Source organism: Pan paniscus, chromosome 12, assembly GCF_029289425.2.
Source record: "Pan paniscus chromosome 12, NHGRI_mPanPan1-v2.0_pri, whole genome shotgun sequence".
Taxonomy (NCBI): Eukaryota; Metazoa; Chordata; class Mammalia; order Primates; family Hominidae; genus Pan; species Pan paniscus.
Genome location: NC_073261.2, coordinates 67425595 through 67446122, shown reverse-complemented (window position 1 = coordinate 67446122; position 20528 = coordinate 67425595). Strand labels below are relative to the sequence as shown.

General features: G+C 39.4%; 1 protein-coding gene across 6 annotated transcripts in view; it reads left to right on the top strand.

Annotated features, from left to right (window-relative positions):
* LOC117979156 (uncharacterized) overlaps positions 1-20528 on the top strand; it is an 830677-nt gene that overhangs the window by 487270 nt on the left and 322879 nt on the right. For 5 of the 6 annotated variants that reach the window (XR_008624352.2, XR_004669838.3, XM_055107910.2 and 2 more), the window contains 2 exons: positions 11774-11855; positions 12840-13138. The gene's annotated coding sequence lies outside the window, so the exon portion shown is untranslated. Of the gene's footprint in view, positions 1-11773; positions 11856-12839; positions 13139-17865; positions 18394-20528 lie in introns of those variants that run through there. The other variant, XR_010109272.1, reaches the window with a different exon arrangement.

Genomic DNA, 20528 nt, shown 5'->3' with positions numbered 1-20528 from the left:
CATCTGTGTTACCTCTCCTTTTGATTTCCTGATTCGATGTGTCTAAACATTTCATTTACTACTGGAATTTTTAAAAGTAGTTTTAAGCCTCTGTTTGATGTACTAATTCATTGAAAGATATTATTAGCAAATATTAGTTAAGGGATTATATGTACAATTAGCGCAAAATATCATTTACCGAATGTTGTGATTCATATTATTGAAAGGACGTCAGACTCTTGAAATGGTAAATAATGGAATAAAAATAAATAAAGGTACCTGTATTTTGACAGTGATATTCCACCTCTGGTTTCCCCATGCGCAAGCGTAAACACACACTCTCTCTCTCTCTCTCCCTCTCTCTCTCACACACACAATCATTCAAATGCCTTTTCTTTCTCTGACAAAAATATTCATTAAAAACATTTCACTGTGCTGCCTTTTAATATAGCACGGGCATTCAACCTGCGCGGGAAGCTTCCTGGAACCGCACAAATACTGTGTAATTATCTGGTGGCTCCCTGCTGGCTGCTGCATATTCCAAGCACAAAGTGAGCAGCGCATTTCTAGAGCCTGACTCCTGTCTTCATTGTCCCTGCTTGGAATATGAAGCCTCACTTCATTATAGTAGACCTGATCAAACTTGATAGATTTAGCCATTATTCTTGACTGTGTCAACTTTCCACAGTTTTCCACCCCCTCTCCTTGGACTCTTTTGTTTTGCCACCCAGGGAATGCAGAATATTCTGAGTCTAGGCTTCTCTCTTTCTCGCCTCTTCTTCTCTTTCTTCCCTCCCTCTCTCTCTGGGCTCTCTTAATCCCCCTCCTTCTCCCTCCACCCCATTTCTTTCACTATCTCCCCCCCTCTTTCTCTCCCCTCTCCCACCCAAACAAACCAAGGATTCAACAAATAATGTTCTTTCCACATCATGTGATTCAAGGAAAATAAGGCTGCAATTTTTCTCTCAATTGTCCTCTTTGGTTTTGAGTTTTCAGTTACTATAAAAGAATTCTGCAGCAATGTTGACACACAAGGCAGAAATTCTTTGAAAATCCTTTTATATTTCCTGTTAGTAGCACAGTAACTTTTGCTCTATGATGTTGTGATGGTTGGGTTTTTTTGTTTTTTTTTTTTTTTGGTCTGTTTTATGACAACTTTCAAGGAGCACTTCAGAGTTCATATTTTCAAGGATCATCCACATCAGTGTATCTTATCAAATTTTATAAATGCCTTAGTGCATTTTCTTTGCAAAAGGCATTAGATCATTCTCTAGACAAATACAGATGTTGATACAACTGGTTTAGCATAACGGATTGCTTGTAGTATTTGAGAGTTGCTATGTAACAATAGAGAATTATATCATAGCTCTAACAAAATTTTAAAGTATCAGAAAAAGAATGCAACCCACATTACCATAATTAGGACCACACTGATCCCTCAAACTGTCGTGGAACAAGTTAACCAATATGTCAGGAATTGTTACTGAACTTAAAATACTTATAAGGTCAATTTATCATTACCCTAGTTAATGAATATTTTGTGGTGAGATTTAATTCCTTGAGTTTTAATTTATTTCTTTTGTACATATAGCCCTTGGGTGGATCTCGAATGCTATTTAAAAGTTAAAAAATAATGCTTATGTTAAAGTCTGCTTATTAAGTGCAAATTATTAGTACAGCAAAAACTTAAGGGCCTTAGAAAGTTCTCTCACTCTCAAGAGTATCTCCACACCCCAAAACACTGCCAATCCTTTTAAATTTTTATTTTTTGAAAGCAAAAGCCAGGCTCCCAACATGGTGCTTTTTAACAAGTTTGCTCACTTATTCTTTTTTATTGTAGCTTCTGCTTTTATGCCACAGAAATAAGGTAAGATGCTAGTATGGCATGAATTTAATATTATCCTGCTTAAATTTAAAATAAAATAATTATTTTTTAGAGTGGCATTTTCAGTCACACCAAAAGCTTCATGGCATCTTAAAATGTAAATTGCCGTGAAGCAACACAAAGGAGAAAGAGAAGATTTTGAAGGCAATCGCACTGATCACTTAATTCAGTAGCTGCATATCCACTTGGCATAAGGTAATTAGAGTGCCACATTGCTGTAAAGACAGAAAGCTTAGGGTCCCATTCTGACTCACCCAGACGATAATACATGATTAGAAGTCAGTGACAGATCACAACTGCTGAATGACCCACCAAGGTCTTATCAAGGGCAAATCGCATAATTAGCATGCACTTCGCTGGCAAAGGAGTACAGTGCTATTGTTCCCGCACAATCAAATTAGCCCCGCCAATGAGGTCAGTGTTCTGTGACCTTAGAGACATTTTATGTCTTATTCCCCCTCCTTGTCTCTCACATACACACGTGCAATATGCACACATGCACACACACTTAAACTGAACCTAAGTTCTATGGACACTCCACACATGTTTTATAGAGGCATTTTTGAAGTACACTCCATTGACTCTTTAGTTCATCATATGTGGAATGAGGAAACTAGCTAATGTAGTCTGACCCTGGGGAACACATATGTAATGGAGCTACTTTGACATAAATTCAAGCATCTAGTGAGGCTCTGATCTCACATTATTTGCTCTTAATACATCTGCAGCATCCCATGTGTACTAATGAAGTCTCAATTCAAGCTGCAGATCTCTCCTTCCTTTTGGCAGTCAAAATGACCTGGCTGATTTGTCCACTCTGCCTCCATCCCAGCTACATTTTCCTCAAGCACTATGCATTTCTGTGACCCTAAACTTCTCTCAGAAAGGGCAAAATTTGGAAAATGGCTGAGGCCCCTCACAGCTCCAGACCATTCTTGCAGCCAGAGTACCCCTTACTGTGCCACCGATGGCCCACTGAGTGTAGCTGTCGAAGGGTCAGAGGCTTCCCCTGCTGGGTGACATGTTGGTCTGTGATCTGAAAAGTGGGCATCTTCATTTTCAGCAATGTGGGGAATCCTGGAAGAGCCCTTCTGTGAAACAACTTGACTGACTAGCAAGGAGCCTGTTTTGTTTTCCAGCTTGAAAGTCACTTTTTGATTTGTTCTACACACTTCATCACGTGTTCACTGCACAGGAGAGGTCGACTGGCACTCTGCACTGAGCAGAATCATATGTTACCCTCGCCCTGCCATTTCCATCATTCCACTGTGCTCTCCCTGAACCAGGTATTATCATCACCCACACTCCTGGATTCCATTCTGCTGGCATTACCTGCCTCCATACTTTCTATTGATTCCTTTAAAGACATGTTTACATCCTATCAAATTAAAGCCAAGTTTTGAGTCCTCTAAAGAGGATGATGAAGATATTTTGTTCTCTTAAGAGCTAAATAATTTCAAGTTTTCATTCTTCGAATCTTGCCCAAACATGACTCACAATTTACTACTGTTAAGATAAGGCTCACATGAGCTGAGATTTCATGACATTTTCAGAAACATGTAGTCCAAATTTTAGTGCTAATGAGAAGTCTAGGGAATATTGATTTGTATAAAAGGGAGGGGCTCTGGCTTGAGGCTATTGTTCAGGGAGTGGGGGCTGCCTGAGGTGTGGGAAGCTTTGGATTTGTGGTGCAATCAAGAAGCAGTGGACTGAATTGAATATCAGATGACTTGGGCCTAGCCCTGGCTTTGAACTTGGCCAAGGCTTTTTTAAATTCTTGGCCTGGATGTCTTCATCTGCAAAATGACTAGATTTGGCAAGAGGCTCTCTCTGGTGTCTCCCGGCAAGAACATTCTGTATTTCTAAAACATGTATGAAAGCTTTGACCAGTTCATCTGGTCAGATGTACGAACCAGTTGCCGTCTTCAATGTTTGCGTGTCACAGCTCTGACCATTGTAACTAATAGCAATGTTGCAGGTAGTGGATTCAGACCTTGGAAATCTAACAGCAAAAGGGAGAGAGGGATGCGAATGTATCTCTTGTTTATAAGATTTCATCTTCTCTCACCCTAGACACATACACCTTCTGTAATTAAACACTAAGGAAAGCGAGAAGCCAATGAAAGTGCAACTGAACTTATGTTTAAATAATATGTTTCCAAAGTGTCACTGACCAGGCAAGTTTATCTTTGAGCCAATTAAATAATTCTAGCTCCGCTTTGGCCTCTTCTGTAATTGCTGTATTTTGTGACACTTACATGTTAATAGGTAATGCATGTTTACAACTGTGTTGTGGTGCTCCCATGCATCCAAACATATTTTCTTGGGCAAATGAAATATTTTGATTGACTTCTATTTTCTGAAGCTGAACTCCATGGATATTTTAAAAGAAGGAGATTTAAATTAGAGTTTAGTAGTATAGGGTCCTCCCTAAGAATTTATTTCTAAAGTATAGTTCATCTATTATAAATGCCTTGGCCATTTGTGCTATATGCAGGGATAAAACTTTTCTTCTCCTATAGCACAAAGATAATTTCTAAACGTCTTGTTGATTTTGCAAACACAGGGACGTTTCCCTTCAATGAGAATTAATACTGTCTGTCTATAGAATGGCAGCAGTATTCAGCGTGCCAGAAAAGTTCCTGAAAACATTGTATTTATAATGATTGTGATAAGCTATGCCATCCTGCTGGTATTTAGCCTTCATGGTAACTTCTTTTTGATGAAAAAATATAGAGAACTATGCACAAAGGAGCAGTTTTTATACTTGTAATGGAAATATTAAAAAGAGACCCATTTTTACAAATTGCCTATCTAATAGAGATTTTACAGCATCTGTAAAATATAGACACTGCATCTTGCAGCACTGTTTCTGCTGTTAGGGTGTGTGCTGATTTTCATATGTGTGCTCTGGGTACATTATATATATTACATATAAATATAAATCATGGTACCCAAAGTCTCCAGGGGACCCCCCCCAGCCCTGAGTCATCCAGTGCAAACCATGAAAGTCCCCTAACAAATAGGATTAAAATTCACTCCTTTCAACCATCCCAGGCATTTATTCCTTCCTTTTCATTGAGCTACATTTGTCTGATTTAACAAGATAAGATTTGAGTGCTGATGCAGCCCGTTGTTAATGTAGCAGCCGCATCCACCATACCATCGACACTCGGCATCAGAGGAATGCATAAATCAGGTATTCAAAAAAAATTAGATATGCAGCACACCAGTTTTATAGTCCCAGCCTCAGAAATTGAAATGGCCCAGATTAATGTATTATATCTTACACACTGTCCGAGTGAATCAACTTTAATATATTGAACAGATTCGCAGAACAAGACTTTGTTATCTAAGGAGCACTCGGAAGAAGGAATTGACCTGAGGATTTGATTTGGTTCAGGTAGTTCATGTTGTACAGCAGCATTTGAATAGTTTCACATAAAAATAAAATTTCTATTAGAAATATTTCACATCATTTCTGGGCTCATCCACACGGCAGCTTTGCAGAGGGCCAATATTACAGAAACAATGTCCGGCCAAGATATGATTTTAACCTTTGCTTCTGACATGGCAAAACAATATAATTGTAATTTTAATGCAAGCTGCTGTTTCTCAGCAAGGCAGCTTGTACAGGCTGACTTTAACTAGTTTGGATTTTGACTGGAAATGAAATGCCCATTGAATTGCTCATACAATAGAAGCACCACAATTTGTAGCATTCCATTCCCAAAGGCTCAGTCGGGGCTGAAGCTGCTCTGTGAAGAAGCTGCTTTTTATACTGTTGGATGCCTTTCCAGGAAAGGACCAGCCTGGAAGCAATGCAAGGTTGTGAGGACAGTATCTCTTTTCTTTGCCAGGCTGGGATAGCCATGACTAGGAAATAGTTTTGGGATTTGAACTCAGAGATGATGTGATCTTTCCCCTGATCACCTGCAATAGAGGAAGGATGGGAAGAAGAAGAGCAAAAATTGAAGTCTAGAGAGAAATAATCTGCATTTGGGGAATACGTGCCAAAGTGTTTCATTCTTCCACACTTTCTTTTTTCTGTTTTAAATGCAGCTACATTCTAGAGGACACTCTTTGTGTAACTGCAAGACCTGCAGGACTGTGCTCTCTTCCCAGAGTGACAATGATGGAGCCTGAAATCATATCTTATACTTATTGGCAATGTCAGCTATGTGATCCACGACAGACTATAAACTCCACCCTACCCAGAGGTGGCATTCTATTTAATGCATTTGATAGAACAAATGCTAGCAGTAGTGACAATTTTCTCATTGAACTCAGAAAATCTTTGTTATTTCTAAAGTGTTTGGAATGAGAGAAATAGGCAGAGACAGACATTAAATGTAAAGACAGTAAATAGACACAAAACTGACCAAACACTAGTTCCTGTTACATTTACATGCAAAGTAAACAAGAAGTCAAAAAAAAAAAAAACACAAAAAAACACATACTTCATCCTTAGGACAATACTACAGCCCTTGTTGGCAAAGATTCTTTTGCCTATTTATTTACCCTATTAGTCTTGCCTGTTTTTCATACCTTTAATTTATTCTAATTTTTAACTAAAAGGCATGCTTTGGTTCATTCAGCCAACCTCATAGGTAGATGGCTAATGTTCCTGGTTTTTCTGTGGTTGGTGGAGCTGTATGTGAACATGTCTGACATCAGAAATCTGACTATGCTTTTGTGACTGTTTCTGCTTCTGTTTTCACCTGCCCAATTCTCCCTTTTCAGATGTCGATACTAATCTTTTTATTGACTGGAAACCCAGACCTCAGCCCTCTTTCCCTTCTCCCCTACCAACCCAATCCGGGCCGGGACCCACTGATGGAAGAGGGAAGCTTGTCCCCTCAGGGTCTTGGACTTGGAAACCATCTGATGGCCCCTCTGAGGACACAGGTCAAGGCCCAAGATAGTCTTTGAGCAGGGCAAGGGTCAGCAGGGCGAGAGTCCCACGTGCCACTTGCCATATAATTGCAGACGCTGGCATTCATTCCTCTCCTTGCATCCTGCATTACCCCTTGTCCCCGTGTTTGCCTATTAGCTTTTTAGGTACTGATTTAAATCTATTTTTCCCAAGACAACTCAAAGCTCTTTAAGACTGTCTTTTTCATATATTCCTCATTCTTAGCACAGTGCCTGGCACATAATAGGGTTTCACTAGAAATCAGTGAATTCATGTATTCATTCATTCAGCGAATATTTTTGAATGCCGCCTCTGTGTCAGGCACTGTTCTAAGCTCCAGGGATACAGCCGTGAACATAACAAAGCCCCTACTCTCACAGCACTTACACTTTAGGGTGGGAAACAGATATTGTCAAACAAACATGTTAAATGAGCCATATGAAATTACCAATATATGACCAGATGAGATCTAGAAAAATAGAAATTTCATATGGTCTGACCTAATACACAGCATATCATGTGGAGATAATGAACATATCAGTGCAGTCATGGTGTTTGACAACATTCTCTGAGCCATGTTATGATTTGAAAGGTTCCAGCTCATGCTTAGTCTACTTTCACATAATAAAATTGTCCGAAAATCATCAGAAAAAAATGGAGCACCATTAGTCAGATGGAATGTAATAGTTGCTCTCATGGCTATTGAAACAACAATCATCGCATCCTGTTATGTGTGTGTTATTCTACAGAGTTGGCATGGCAGAACCAGTCCTTTTTTCTGTACTTGGGGGTCTCAGCATATCCTTAGAGCCCTAGAGAACCAGCCTGTGCCAAGTACCTGTGTGGCCCAGGCTGGGTCTCTGGCCAACAGGATTCTCATTGAGCCACAGTGACTCTTCTCCCTCATGGCTTCAGGCCCTTCACCATGCTTCTGGTAAGTAAAGCTGCCATTCTGGGGAGAGTGATTTGGGGGCTGGTAAGCAAAAGGAAATGAGAGCACACAACGTGTTTCCCCACCTCCTTGCCCAAGCTGAGGAATGAATGCCAGTGTCTGCAATTATATGGCAAGTGGCACATGAGACCCTTCTCCCCGCTGACCCTTGCCCCGCTCAAAGACCATCTTGGGCCTTGACCTGTGTCCTTGGAGGGGCCATCAGATGATTTCCAAGTCCAGGAACCTGAGGGGACAAGCTTCCCTCTTGCAGGCACACTTGGTGCATTATTTCTCATGGCATGTTCTTGTAATATTCGGCTTTGACAGCACAGTCTCTGAGCACGCATAGGAAGGTGTCAAAAAAGTGCTAATATTTCTGCTTGTTCAGATCATTAATTTTCTCAAAGAAATACTCAATAAAATGCCTTTTTTTTTTTTTTTTTTTGAGACAGAGTCTCGCTCTGTCACCCGGGCTAGAGTGCAGTGGTGCGATCAAGCTCTGCCTCCCGGGTTCACGCCATTCTCCTGCCTCAGCCTCCCGAGTAGCTGGGACTACAGGTGCCCGCCACCACGCCTGGCTAATTTTTTGTATTTTTAGTAGAGACTAAAAATTTCACCGTGTTAGCCCGGATGGTCTCGATCTCCTGACCTCGTGATCCACTCGCCTCGGCCTCCCAAAGTGCTGGGACTACAAGCATGAGCCACTGCGCCCAGCCTAAAAAGCCCTCCTACACTGCTATTTCTAAAGTTTTATTTTAAATTTTGTGCCCTTAAATGGCTCTTTTTCCCTTCCACTTAGAATTATTTTTCCAGATTAAAGTTCATAACTCTTTTATAAAATATATATCATAAATATTTTTGCGTATTTTAAAAAAATTATATAGCAAACCGTGATGTTTGGGAGCTTTTGCTAGAATTATAAAGGATTTTTTTTTTAAGGAAGTCCAAAGCAAAGTCCAAAGCAGAGGGAAGCTGCTGCAGAAGGAAAAATGATGACTTTCTGCCCCTCTATGATCCTGGGGTTGGTAGATGGCTTTTCATCTCTAGCTCACTGGAACTGACTGAAGGCAGAGGTCATATGTCTTACTTGGAACATCTCTATAGTGGCTGGTACAGGGCTCTGTGCACAGGGTAGGCTAGAATGGCATTTATAGAGAAATCATCTCAGCTGTCACTTATTAAGCACAAGCAATGTGCTACATCTCACCAGACCCTACTTTGGGAGAATATTTTTCCCATTTTACAAATAGGCAAACTGAGGCCCAGAGGGTTCACTTGGTGTCTAAGATTACATAGCTAGCAAGTGACAGAGAGGATCCAAACGCAGGTCTCCACCTCTGAAGTCCTTGCCCTCTCCACTCTGTTACTAAGCTTCTGACATGGTCGAGTTCTCAAGAGAGGGTAGGTACATCCAAACTGTTGAGCAAAAGAATGCATTTGTCATTAGGAAGTGGTTGAGTTACTCAACTCAAATTAAAATCAGGGTCCATTGTGTATCTATTCTAGGCTTGTTAGGGTTCATTATCCTCCCTTTCCCAAAAACTTGAGCCTTTCTGAGACCTCTATCCTTGACCCCACATACCCTGACATCTGGCAACAGGAGACCCTCATAGTAAACTGCACGATGGAAGAGAACTGCTCTCCTGCAACACCACTTCCTACCCTTGTCCAAACAGACAACTCTTAGAGATCCACAAACATCTTTCAGCAGTCATATGACATTCTGTTCATTAAGATAAAAAATAAAGTGGCTCAAACCCCAATTTATGGATTTCCCCAAGGTTTCCAGAGACTTGGAAACAGGAAATGCTATATTCTCCCAGGCACCTCAAGCTCTAAATTCTTGCTTTCTCTGAACTCTCTCCACAATGCTTGGATATGCTAATGAGTACTGTCATCATTCTCTCAAGTACCACAAAATTGAGTTATTACACATAATATGCATTTATTGATGATGTCCCAGTAGTGGAGAGGGATTACAGCACAGAAGAGAAAACATCTTTAAATTGACCATGTAACATCACTGCTCTTATAGTTCCTTGAATATCCTCATTGCAGGGTGTATCCTCCCTGGGACTCAGTCCCTGACCATTAAACTGGGGCTTGTTCTTCCTGCTGTAACCTTTTTACAAGCATCTGTTCTCCCCTCAAATCTCCAGCCTTACTCCAGTCCTCCAAGCCTACCAGAGGAAAACTGAAAATTCCTGTAAAGTTATTCTGCAGAGTGACTTAAGACCACTTTTTCTCATTTCATACTTTGCACAGGCCTCTAATTTGTATAACTAAGAAGACTAACTCACTGGTTATCTTCAACCATCAACCATCTACCACTGAGATGATTTCCGGAGCTTTTCTGGAAAGCACAGGGTGCTCCCATCATCTCATTTTGTACATCACATCTTGCCCCTCATACTGACTCTTTTTTTGTACTACTAGTCTGATTTGGGTTGATCGCATTCTAGGAGTCAGCTAGTAGCTGACTCCTTTCTCTCCTCACCTTTCTCTACTCCTTCCACATACTTGTTTAATGTTTTGGGAATATTTTTGGACTCCAGAAACCATGTTTGGGGAATCCTTGAAGCCATTACTCTTTAGGGGCTAAGGGCTAGTCTGTCAATCAATGTGCTGGGCCTCTGGTTGGTTTTTTCTCTGTCCTCAGCTACCCTGTGATACAAATGCCACATGGACATGAGCCTAAGTCACTTCTTTCCATCCAGAATGAGACTGGATTTGGTTGTAATTCACATACAAATATGCCATCCCCAGTACCTTAACTAATCTGTAAGGTAACTATACATTTAACCTTCTAAATAGTGATAATTTAAATGTCTGCTACATATTAAACATTTTCTAAGTGCAAAGTACCATGTCTAACATATGTCATTCAAGCTTTATCAAGCAATGTGTCATAGAAATTGTTAGCCCATTTTACAGGTGAAGAAACTGAGGCACCATGAGTTTCATAGCTTGTATAAAGTTACAGAGTTAAAAAGAGGGAGAAAAGATTGCAATTTGAGCCTTTTTGTTTCTAGAGCACAAGTTCTTAACCATTCTTTTTTTATCATCACCTGTCCCACCAGTGATATATAGATATCTACTCCAATTCCCATGTGACAAAAGGCTGTCTTTGTATGTAATCTAAGCAAGTGAGCCCATGGCTATAGGTCAATAATGGACAAATTCACCAGTCCATTAAAGCCAAGTAAAGAGAAATAGAGGTTCCACAGAATCAAGCATTTTTTTTTACTATAGCTAATCTTATCTTTGATTTAATTATTTATATTCCTGGAACAGCCTCTTATATTCACTTAATAAGCTAGCTTCATCAGAACATCTTTAACAACTTATTGCCTATTTATCCCTCCTTTGTTTCTCACTGGAAATTTCTTACAACTTATCCTAGCCTGGAGATCATCAAATGAGTCAATTTTTCTAAAGTCTATCAAGCACTGGGATCATGTCTGTGACAGCTAGTTGTGGGAGTGGATAGTTGATTTTATGGTGCTTTTAAAGGATGATGTTTGGACTGTGATTCAGAACGCTCTTTGTTGGTTATCTTACATACTTAGAATGTTTTAGGTGTGCTTACTTGAACAGCATGGTTCTTTTATGTGCCTCCTTTAAAAATGGTGCTCTGCTGGTAGAAGGCCTGGTGAGTCATCAGTGCATGGTGATGGAGAACCACACTTTAATGAAAGCAAGCTGTTTGTGGGCTCCTGTAGGACCTCTTACACTTAGGCTTGCCGTTACCATGAGACTTCACAGAGGCCACTAAGAGAGCCCTTATTTCCTAAACACCTTTAAGAAAGGGGGTACAAGGATCTGAAAGAGACTAAGAAACTCTTGGCAATGTTCTCAGAGCTGGTCTAAATAACACCAACATTAAAAAAAAAAGTTAAAGTAGAAAACTCAGTCAATCAATCAACTAAATGTTTTGATTTTCAACATCTAGATACATTCAACATTGGTCTCATGGGAACAAAGCCATAGTATTTTCTTGGCCAGTGTTCCAAATGTGGTGGAGGGACCTGGATATTCTGGAGATGTTTTTGTCTTTCAGATGGTGAAAAGATTATCTTAAGCTTGGAATTAAGTGATGAAAGGGACCTTCGAAATTATCAACTCTAAATACTTCTTTACAGGTGAGTGCCAGTGAGGATATGATGTCGCCAGTCTTAGTCACATTGCTAATTTCAGAGGCAAGAGTGAAACAAAGTTCTCCTGCTTCCAGTTGCATCTTCATACAGTTGTCATCCTGTATTTTCTTTTGTAAGGGGAAAGAAAAGTGGCAGCTGGAATACTCCACCTTTGAAATTAGTTAGATTTTTCTGTTTCCAAATACAGACATGATTATGCCTGCATAGGTGAGATTTACAGCACACGTTGGGCCATCATCATGATTGTCCAGTATGTAGGATGAATATATTGTATGTGCAAAGCTCCAGACAACGCCCAAGAGAATGAGAAGAGCTGGAAGACACCACCCCACACTTTATCTGATGGTTGTGCCGTTGGAAACAATCATTTGTGCAAACCTAGTACTTCAGAGAAAATAACACAGCCTGAAGAAAATCAGGCCTTGACTCAAATGAATCTTGACTGTGTTCAGCCTTCCCTGAAACCCAACTTTTTTCCTGAGAATGTGTATGTAAAGGAATTTTGAGAATATTTGAAGAATGCAAATAATTATATTTTCTTAGTGTAGTTAAGAAAAGGATGTGTGTGTGGGAGGAAGAGTAGACGTGCAGTGACTGCACTAACAAGTATGGTCCCCCCAATGTATATTTAATAGGATAAGGATGGTTTTTTGAAGTTAATGGCATAGAGTTACGATTAAAGTATATGTGATATGAGGGATGTAGGAAAGTCCAACAAATAAGAATGTATGGGCAAGCTCATACAAAGAAGACAAGACTAATTTTATTAGTGTGGTCATTTTTGTTTTAAAGAAAGTCCTGAAGGATTCATATTTTAGAAGATTTGCTTCCAAAGATGCCATAATCTTCTGAAATCATACTCTAAAAATCAATGTAAATGTAAATGTTCATTTCTAATATGAATAAAATTAATCAAACATTTGTTACTATTTCATATATCCAGGCTTTATTATATGCCCTTCATTTTAGGAAAATTGAAAGCAGTTAAGAACCTGCCCCCTACCGTGGAGTTCTTGGTGCCGTGAGTTGGAGTTCTTGGTGCCTGGGTGCGTCCCCAAGGCCACTGGTCTTCAGATCTTTCTTACTTGAGAAGAACGCCTCCGCCTCCTGGCTCTCCCACCAGTGGTACTGCCACCACCACACACCAGCATAAAGCACAGATTGCTGCCCAGCTCCTTGGAGAGGGGCCAGTGCATTTGTCAGGAATTGAAAAGTTTTGGAGCCAGTTCGAGGACTTTCTGCTGCACAAAGTGTTGGCTGGAAGCATGGTGAGTATTAAATGGGATGTTAATTTTCATGAATATTTTCCCCATGGTTGTAGCTTGTGGTCATTGAGCAATTTAGCAATCACCATGTGGTCTGTTGGACACACAGCCTGGGTGAAGTTCAAGAAATTAGAAGCCAGTCAGTGGGGACAAGGCCAGAACTCAAATTCATGTGTTTTCACTTTCTTTCTTTTTTTTTTTCCTCCCACCTCAGGGGATGGTTGCTTCTTTATTACAACTTAGGTGCAACCATATGCCTGAGATCCCTTTGTACCACCCATATTGATGTTCCTTCACATTTTCACTCATTTCATTTTAGCTCATGTCTGTCAGACTTGTATTCTGGCTGTAAAATCCATGATTCAATGATTATTTGCCAGTTCATTCTTTGCCTCATCATGTAGGGTAGATTGCATCATTAATTCCAAGGACACTTATGTATGGTACAAGGCGTACACGATTTCATACTTATCTTCAAAGTGAGAGGGGTTTGTTGGAATTCTGGAAATTACAAGCCTGTAAGAGAAGAAATTTTGATACAATGACTATGGAAAATCAGAGTCCTGTATTTGACATGAATACCATCTTATGTTTTTATGGTACCTTTCCTACATCATATGATTGCAATTAACTTTCACAACACTTTGTGAGACGTCTAAGGCAGGATCTCTATCACAGTTCCTTCATTACCCATCCTATAGTCCTTAGAAGTGAAACTATGTTGCTCAAGCGGACACAGCTAGGAGTGGAAGACCTCCTGCTCCACCCACATTCTCCTTCCTCCCTATCAGCCCTCCCCCACCTCAATACCCAAGCTGTGTCATTAGAAATTTGTTATGGATAACAAAAATAGCACGATTCTCCCATGACTTATTTTTCTCGGTTTTTAATAAATTGTAGCAAGTCAAATTTTTATTCCCATTTGTTAATATTCCTGCATGCTTTCTTGAAGTGAAACAGAGTGGATGGAAATATCATATATACTCTAGGACAGCAATCCCCAACCCTTTTGGCACCAGGGACCAGTTTCATGGAAGGCAATTTTTTCATGGACCAGAGATGAGGGAGTGGTAGGATGGTTTTGGAATGAAACTGTTCTACCTCATGTCATTAGGCATTAGTTAGATTATCATAAGGATCACACAACCTAGATTCTTCACATGTGCAGTTCACAATAGGGGTTCGTGCTCCTATGAGAATTTAATGCCACTGCTGATCTGAGAGGTGGCAGAGCTCACAGTAATTCTGGCTCGCCTGCCACTCACCTCTGGCTGTGCGGCCCAGTTCCTAACAGGCCATGGACAGGTACCAGTCTGCAGCCTGAGGATTGGGGACCCCTGCTCTAGGAGTTATGTGTGACACACAGATGTCAGCATATCTCATTGGCACCACCTGAGGAATGGCTGTAGCATGCAAATTGATATTTGACATATTGTTGACGAGAGTTTGCATACCCTCTACTGTGTTAGCCACTTCTGTCTACTGTCTTAGGAGGAGATATTTTATAGGGTCACTTCAATGATTCTCATTATTTAATTGCCACCCATGGTAGAACCCCAGAAGTGAAACTTTTTGATATTCTCTTTTCCAGGATAAAATTCTCTGACATCTGAAGTTGCTTTCTGAGAATTAAATAGTAAATGAATCTGAGATGAATCTTTAAAAGTTCACAAATAGATTACGTTATTTGTTTAGCCAATGAATAATTACGCATATAATCAATAATACATAGTAAAGCACATTAGATGTATTCCCAAATATACATATATATATGCATATATAGAAAATATATGAGCAATCCATTTTTATTCAATATTGTTGGAAAATCAATTGATCTGCATATGTAAAATTTTGTCTTCCTTACTTAAAAACTTACCTTTTAAGTATTTTAACAATTTTGATGGACTTTCCTTTGAACTGTTTTACATACTTCTCTTTCAGGAAAGAAAGAGAATATGGAACTCATTTAGTCCTTTTTGGAAGGCTTGTGTTAACACTATAAACAGAATTTATTTGCTCTGTTCTCTGAACACCTTGAAGATTCTTTGAGACATTCTGTCCATTATATTTTTGCGGCTCTTTTCTTACCGGAATAGCCAGTCTAGTGTTTAGAGGTTTTAGCCTGATAATCTCTAGCATTCTCATAATTTGCTTCTTATCTGCATTGAGCTGCAGCTCATGATATAAAAGCATTAGTATTTCGTGTGAAGTAAGAGTTAATAGGCCCTGAATGATTAGAGTACATATAAATTATGGGGGCTTGATGTTGTGGAATAATAACCCTGAACTGCTGATTCTCAGGCCCCTTTTTTCCACTTTCTCTTTGGTTTCCAGGTAGGATATAAAGAATAGAAGTTGCCTAATAAGTGAAGTGTTACTCTCCATTAAAAAACAATGAGGTGCATATGAATGCTTTAAATCTTACTGGGATTAGCGGTGTTTAGTTTGGGATGACCAAGGGATAAGCAGGGAGCACTTCTGGCTGTGCATAAGAGAGGAGTGTTTTTATTTGTGTTTGTCAAGGATGAACTTATGAGCAAACTACAAAAGGACATTGCCTCTTTAACGGAGGCTCTGGCTTGTGTTCCTGGGAGCTTCGCAGCGTTTGTTCGTAAAGCAGCATGAAAGAGTTGATTTTCATTTTATGTTGTGCTTGTGAGGCATTAGCATGATGTTCTAACACTTGTAAATGAATACAGCTCTCGCCTAATCTGTCATTTTAATGCCTTATAGATTTTATTTCACTCGATGTTGTACCAGATTCTCAATAATAATAATCAACTGCTTTGTTGTTCTCTTGCAGAAATTAAATTTCTGCAGTGAGTGTGCAACTAATAAAAGATGTTGCTTGAGGAAACAAAAAATAAATATGATGAATCATAAAAGTTGGGTGGGGGGAGAAGGGAAGTTGCTCCTAGATGAAAGACAATTACTGAACCAGTGGTGAATGTGTCTGATTCTCATACTGTCAACAGCTTAATAACCCTCACAAAGTCTTTAGCCACTGTACTTATGTCTGAGCATTAACCTCATGGACTTGGCATTTCCCACGATTTCATTGAAAAGCATTAAAATAAAAAGGTGAGGTGGTAAAATCACTATTCTCTTTGCTTTGCACCCTAGATAAGTTTGCTCAGGGTTGCCATTTTGCCACACATACATGTTATCTTTTCCTTGTCATGAGCTATCCAGGAGAGCAGCATCAAGGCAGCTGTGTGGGACTTGGAGTATTGGCAATGACTGCAAAGTGGAAAATAAACAGTGTGTCTATCACCAAGCTACAAGAACACAGCACTCAGAGCAGTGAAATGACAGTCCATGGCAAGCAACTAATTGGTCACCAGCTTTGGAGGAAATACATTATTCCAGACCTCTGTCATTTACCATGTTCTTTAAACTAGAGAAAAATCTGCCAGGTTGAAGTGTTGGCTGCAACCCCCAAAAGAAAGGAAATAGAGAGTTAAGACTGCGAGGCTGGGCAGGCACTTTGGAGACTGAGTAATTGAAGACATCCATTGCTAGAGAAAGAGTCAGTTTCCTGAGACATAATGAATTTACCCCATTGCGCACAGGTATTGTGTGGGTCCAGCACCAGTTGTGTGATGAATGTTGTATTTCACATAGCTTCTGCCTGAGAATACAGGCTCAAGTGAATTCAGCATGTGACCACATTTTTATGAGAGCTGTCCCTTTTTTTTCACAGTTTGTCTCTCTAATTTATCGTTTCACTTGGAAAGGTTGATACATTGATGAGCTACGAAAAGCAAGAGGGAACATGCCCATCTACTAAGAGGAGAAGAGAGCCTAAAACATATACATTCACTAAGGAAGAGAAAGCCAAATGTGAGGTAACAGACACTCACAGGGCTAGACCTACAACTGGTCAATTTAAAAATGTTAAAAGTAAGGACCTAATGCATAATCAGATTGACTTAAGCATGTGCACCTCTGTCCCAAACTGGACATATCATATGCAGAAGAGAAGGAATAAGAAGAAACTTCTCACACAAATACGCATTTTATTTATGTATTTAAATGTGCAGCCACAAAGACTCTCCCCATTCAGGTTAGCTTGGATGAATGAGGCCTTAGTGTGCACTGAGATTGTGAATTTAAAAACCCAGAGGTCTCGATAGCAATAACTGGTTGTTTATCTTAATCCACAGAAGTATGTAGTCCAAAAATTATAAAATAGTTTAAAATCATGTAGGTTAATAGCTTTATAAATGTAAGCACTGTTTCTTTGATGGGCCTTAAAGGGCCCATAAACTCTTTGGAATTGTACCCTTTAATGTGTATGGATATATGTACATTTTAGAGACGAAGAAGATCAGTGGTTTTCCTCGGATTCTCTAACAAGTACAAGACCAAAAAGAAGCCAAAAACCTCTTAATTGTGTATACTGAAAGAAAAAGAAGAAGAAAAGAAAAATAATAAATTTTAAGGAAACCTATGATCAATTGTTCATGAATGTCAGCTCTAAATAGGAAAAGATTTATTAAAAGTAGTTTTTAAAAGTTGTGTATTTTTATAACTTGCTTTTAATCACAAGAATCATCTTAGAATTTCATATGGAATCCTTTTGCATCCATATGACTTCATTTCCATTTTTAAAACAAATATATAACCTAAAAGATGCCCAGACTGTATCTTTGTATTCCTAATCTATGTGTACTATTGTGCTCGTATGCGCATGCACTCTCTCTCTCTGCCCTCTTTTGCCTTTTCAGAAACAATAACACATGGTTTGCCAAAGAATCTGCATTGAATAATACTGGTGGTGACCACAAGAACATGCCTCTCTGACTGCAAGGAACAAGAGTGACCCAGGGTTTCAGCTGCTGCCTTGGAATTTCATCACAGTGCGAGTCTATGCTTCCCACGGGCTGCTCCCAGCCTGTGAATAAGCCTGGCATCTTTGTTGAGGCAGGCCTATTTCTGGAGATGCAGGATCCTCCGATGGGCGAATTTGGCTCTAGGACTGCTTGATGGCCTTGACAGACTTTCCTTAGAAATGCATGGCAATTTAGGGTTCCTCCACCCTTCCCTCTTTCTCTCCTTCACCTAGGGTCGGACTTGCATCATGGCCTGAAAGCTCCACCAGCCTCTCCTGCCCTCCTCCTCATTTTCTTTCACAGGCATATCCTCTAATAAATTTCTTGCACATTGAATCTCATCTTGGCATCTACTTATTGGAGGATCTGAAAATTCACATTTTTAACACAATAATAAAATTCACATTTTTTCATCATCCACTATATGCCAAGTGATGTGTTACTGTGTAGTCTCATTAAATCCTCTCAAATCCAAGAGATAAGAATTACATTTATTTTACAAGAAGAAAAGCAGTCGCTCTGAGAGGTAAAATAATGTATATGGCAGTAGATTGCAGAGTTAGCATTTGAAGAATGTTCGGTTGTACTCCAAAGCCCACCACAAAACTCCACCACTAAACCACAGCACCTTTGGAGCAATTGGAATGACGATTCTGTTCAAATCATATTAATACCAATCACTGTATTTGACTTTTTCGTTTAGATGTGGCTGTGATTGAAAAATCATGGTCTTTGTATATAGTCACCTGTTCTATCTGCCTTTGTTTTGGGGGACTGCCATCTGAAATTCCTGACTTTTACCCTGGGAGGGGCTTGTGCAGAGGATCTGAGTTACTCATCTGAACGGACTGCCTAAAGACACCTCAGTTTGTGTTGTCTGTGCATTCACTCAGCCTCCATAGCGAAACTAAGATGCTGGGAATGAGAGACTGTTCAAGGAGTAGAAGCCTTGCTTCTAGCTTCTATATTCCTCCTACGACCTATGACTTTTAGCATTGTCAGGGAAGTCATGAGGTTAGAGCTGATTTTTTTTTTTTTAAGAAAATGAGAAACATAAATGTTCTCTTTTCAAGGTTTCTGTTTGATAGTGTTTGCTAGACAAAGTAGAATTTTCACAGTACAAGTCCTTAGCTCAAGAGCTCCACTCAGTCAGCAGTTATTTCATGTGCCTTTTATCCAGCCTTTCTCGTTTAAAAAAAGGAAAAAGAGAAATTTATCCACTCAAAGTGAGCTTTTTGCTAAACTTGTGTCTTTCCCTTGTTTGTCATGTTAATTACATCCCAAACAACCCTATTGCAGAGAATTCTGCAATCAAACCCTAAAGTCCCATCAGATGTACAGTGGCTTTTAAAGTGGACTGATTTTTTATGTAATAATAAATTTAGTGTTATGCTTACCTCTAAATAAATGCAGATTCTGCTTCTTAGAATACCTGCTACTTCGTGTATCGTGTGACCTACTATGGTAAGATGTTTAACCTCTCATTTCTTAATTTCCTCACATTTAAGGCAGAGATAATAATATCTCCTCTATAAGGGTTATTATGTGCCATGTGTTATATGATATGCATTTAATTCATGTAAATGTGTGTGAAATAAATAACCAGATCTTGCCCAGTTAATTTTTGGTGAGGCAATTTGACAGTTCTATTGTAGATAGACCTATTCAGCAAACTATCCATAAGAGAGAGAGTTTATCTGAAATCGCCTTGGCTGGACAATACTTGTGGGTTCAGATACCTTTAGGAAGTGATTTTCACCACGAATGGCAGAATTTAAGAGATCTCAACTGAATGAACATAGACAGGTGCTCAATGAATATTACAAAACTAAGTCAACAAGGGAATGTGGCATAGAATGAGCTTGGTCCTCCAAGGTGAAAAAGCTAATGCCTGCATTAGTAAAGGGTTATTCCATTAACTCATTTTCAGTTAATACAAGACTAATTATTCAAGTATTACTCAAATTCCCTTTAATATTAACATTGTGTGTGGAGATTACATATTACAAAAACATTTGAGGATTAAACCAATGTATAAGTCATTAAAATTATTCTGTTGCAGGGGTGGGGTGGTGAGGACTATTTTATTACCGTGCAGAAAATTCCCTGCTCATCTAAAGTGAGATCATACTCACCTTCTAGCCTTGTCTGCTTGTTTATAAACTCCAGCAGGCAAAACAGTGCCAAAGGACACACAGAGATTTTCCCAAATAAAGTGCTAAAATGGTGGTCAAAATGTTAGCAGTATAAGTTTATCACGTGATATGTTAATCATAGTTACAGACTGACTGGGAAGTGTTAGTTTAAGAGGAAAAAAGACGAAGAACTTTACCTGTCTTAAATAGAGAATTAAACTCATTTTGGAGGGAGAGGGTTTGAAGTGGTTCCTAATTGGATGATGTTGGCTGGTTTCATCTCAATCCTGAAGGGATCTAGAAATACAGTAGGGTCCCACATTAGCTTTATATGTAATATGGAAGCAGCTTAATGGGGCCTTATAAAGCTTAATTCAGCACTCTTATGCAAGAAGAAATGTGGTCATAACCCAAGGACCACCT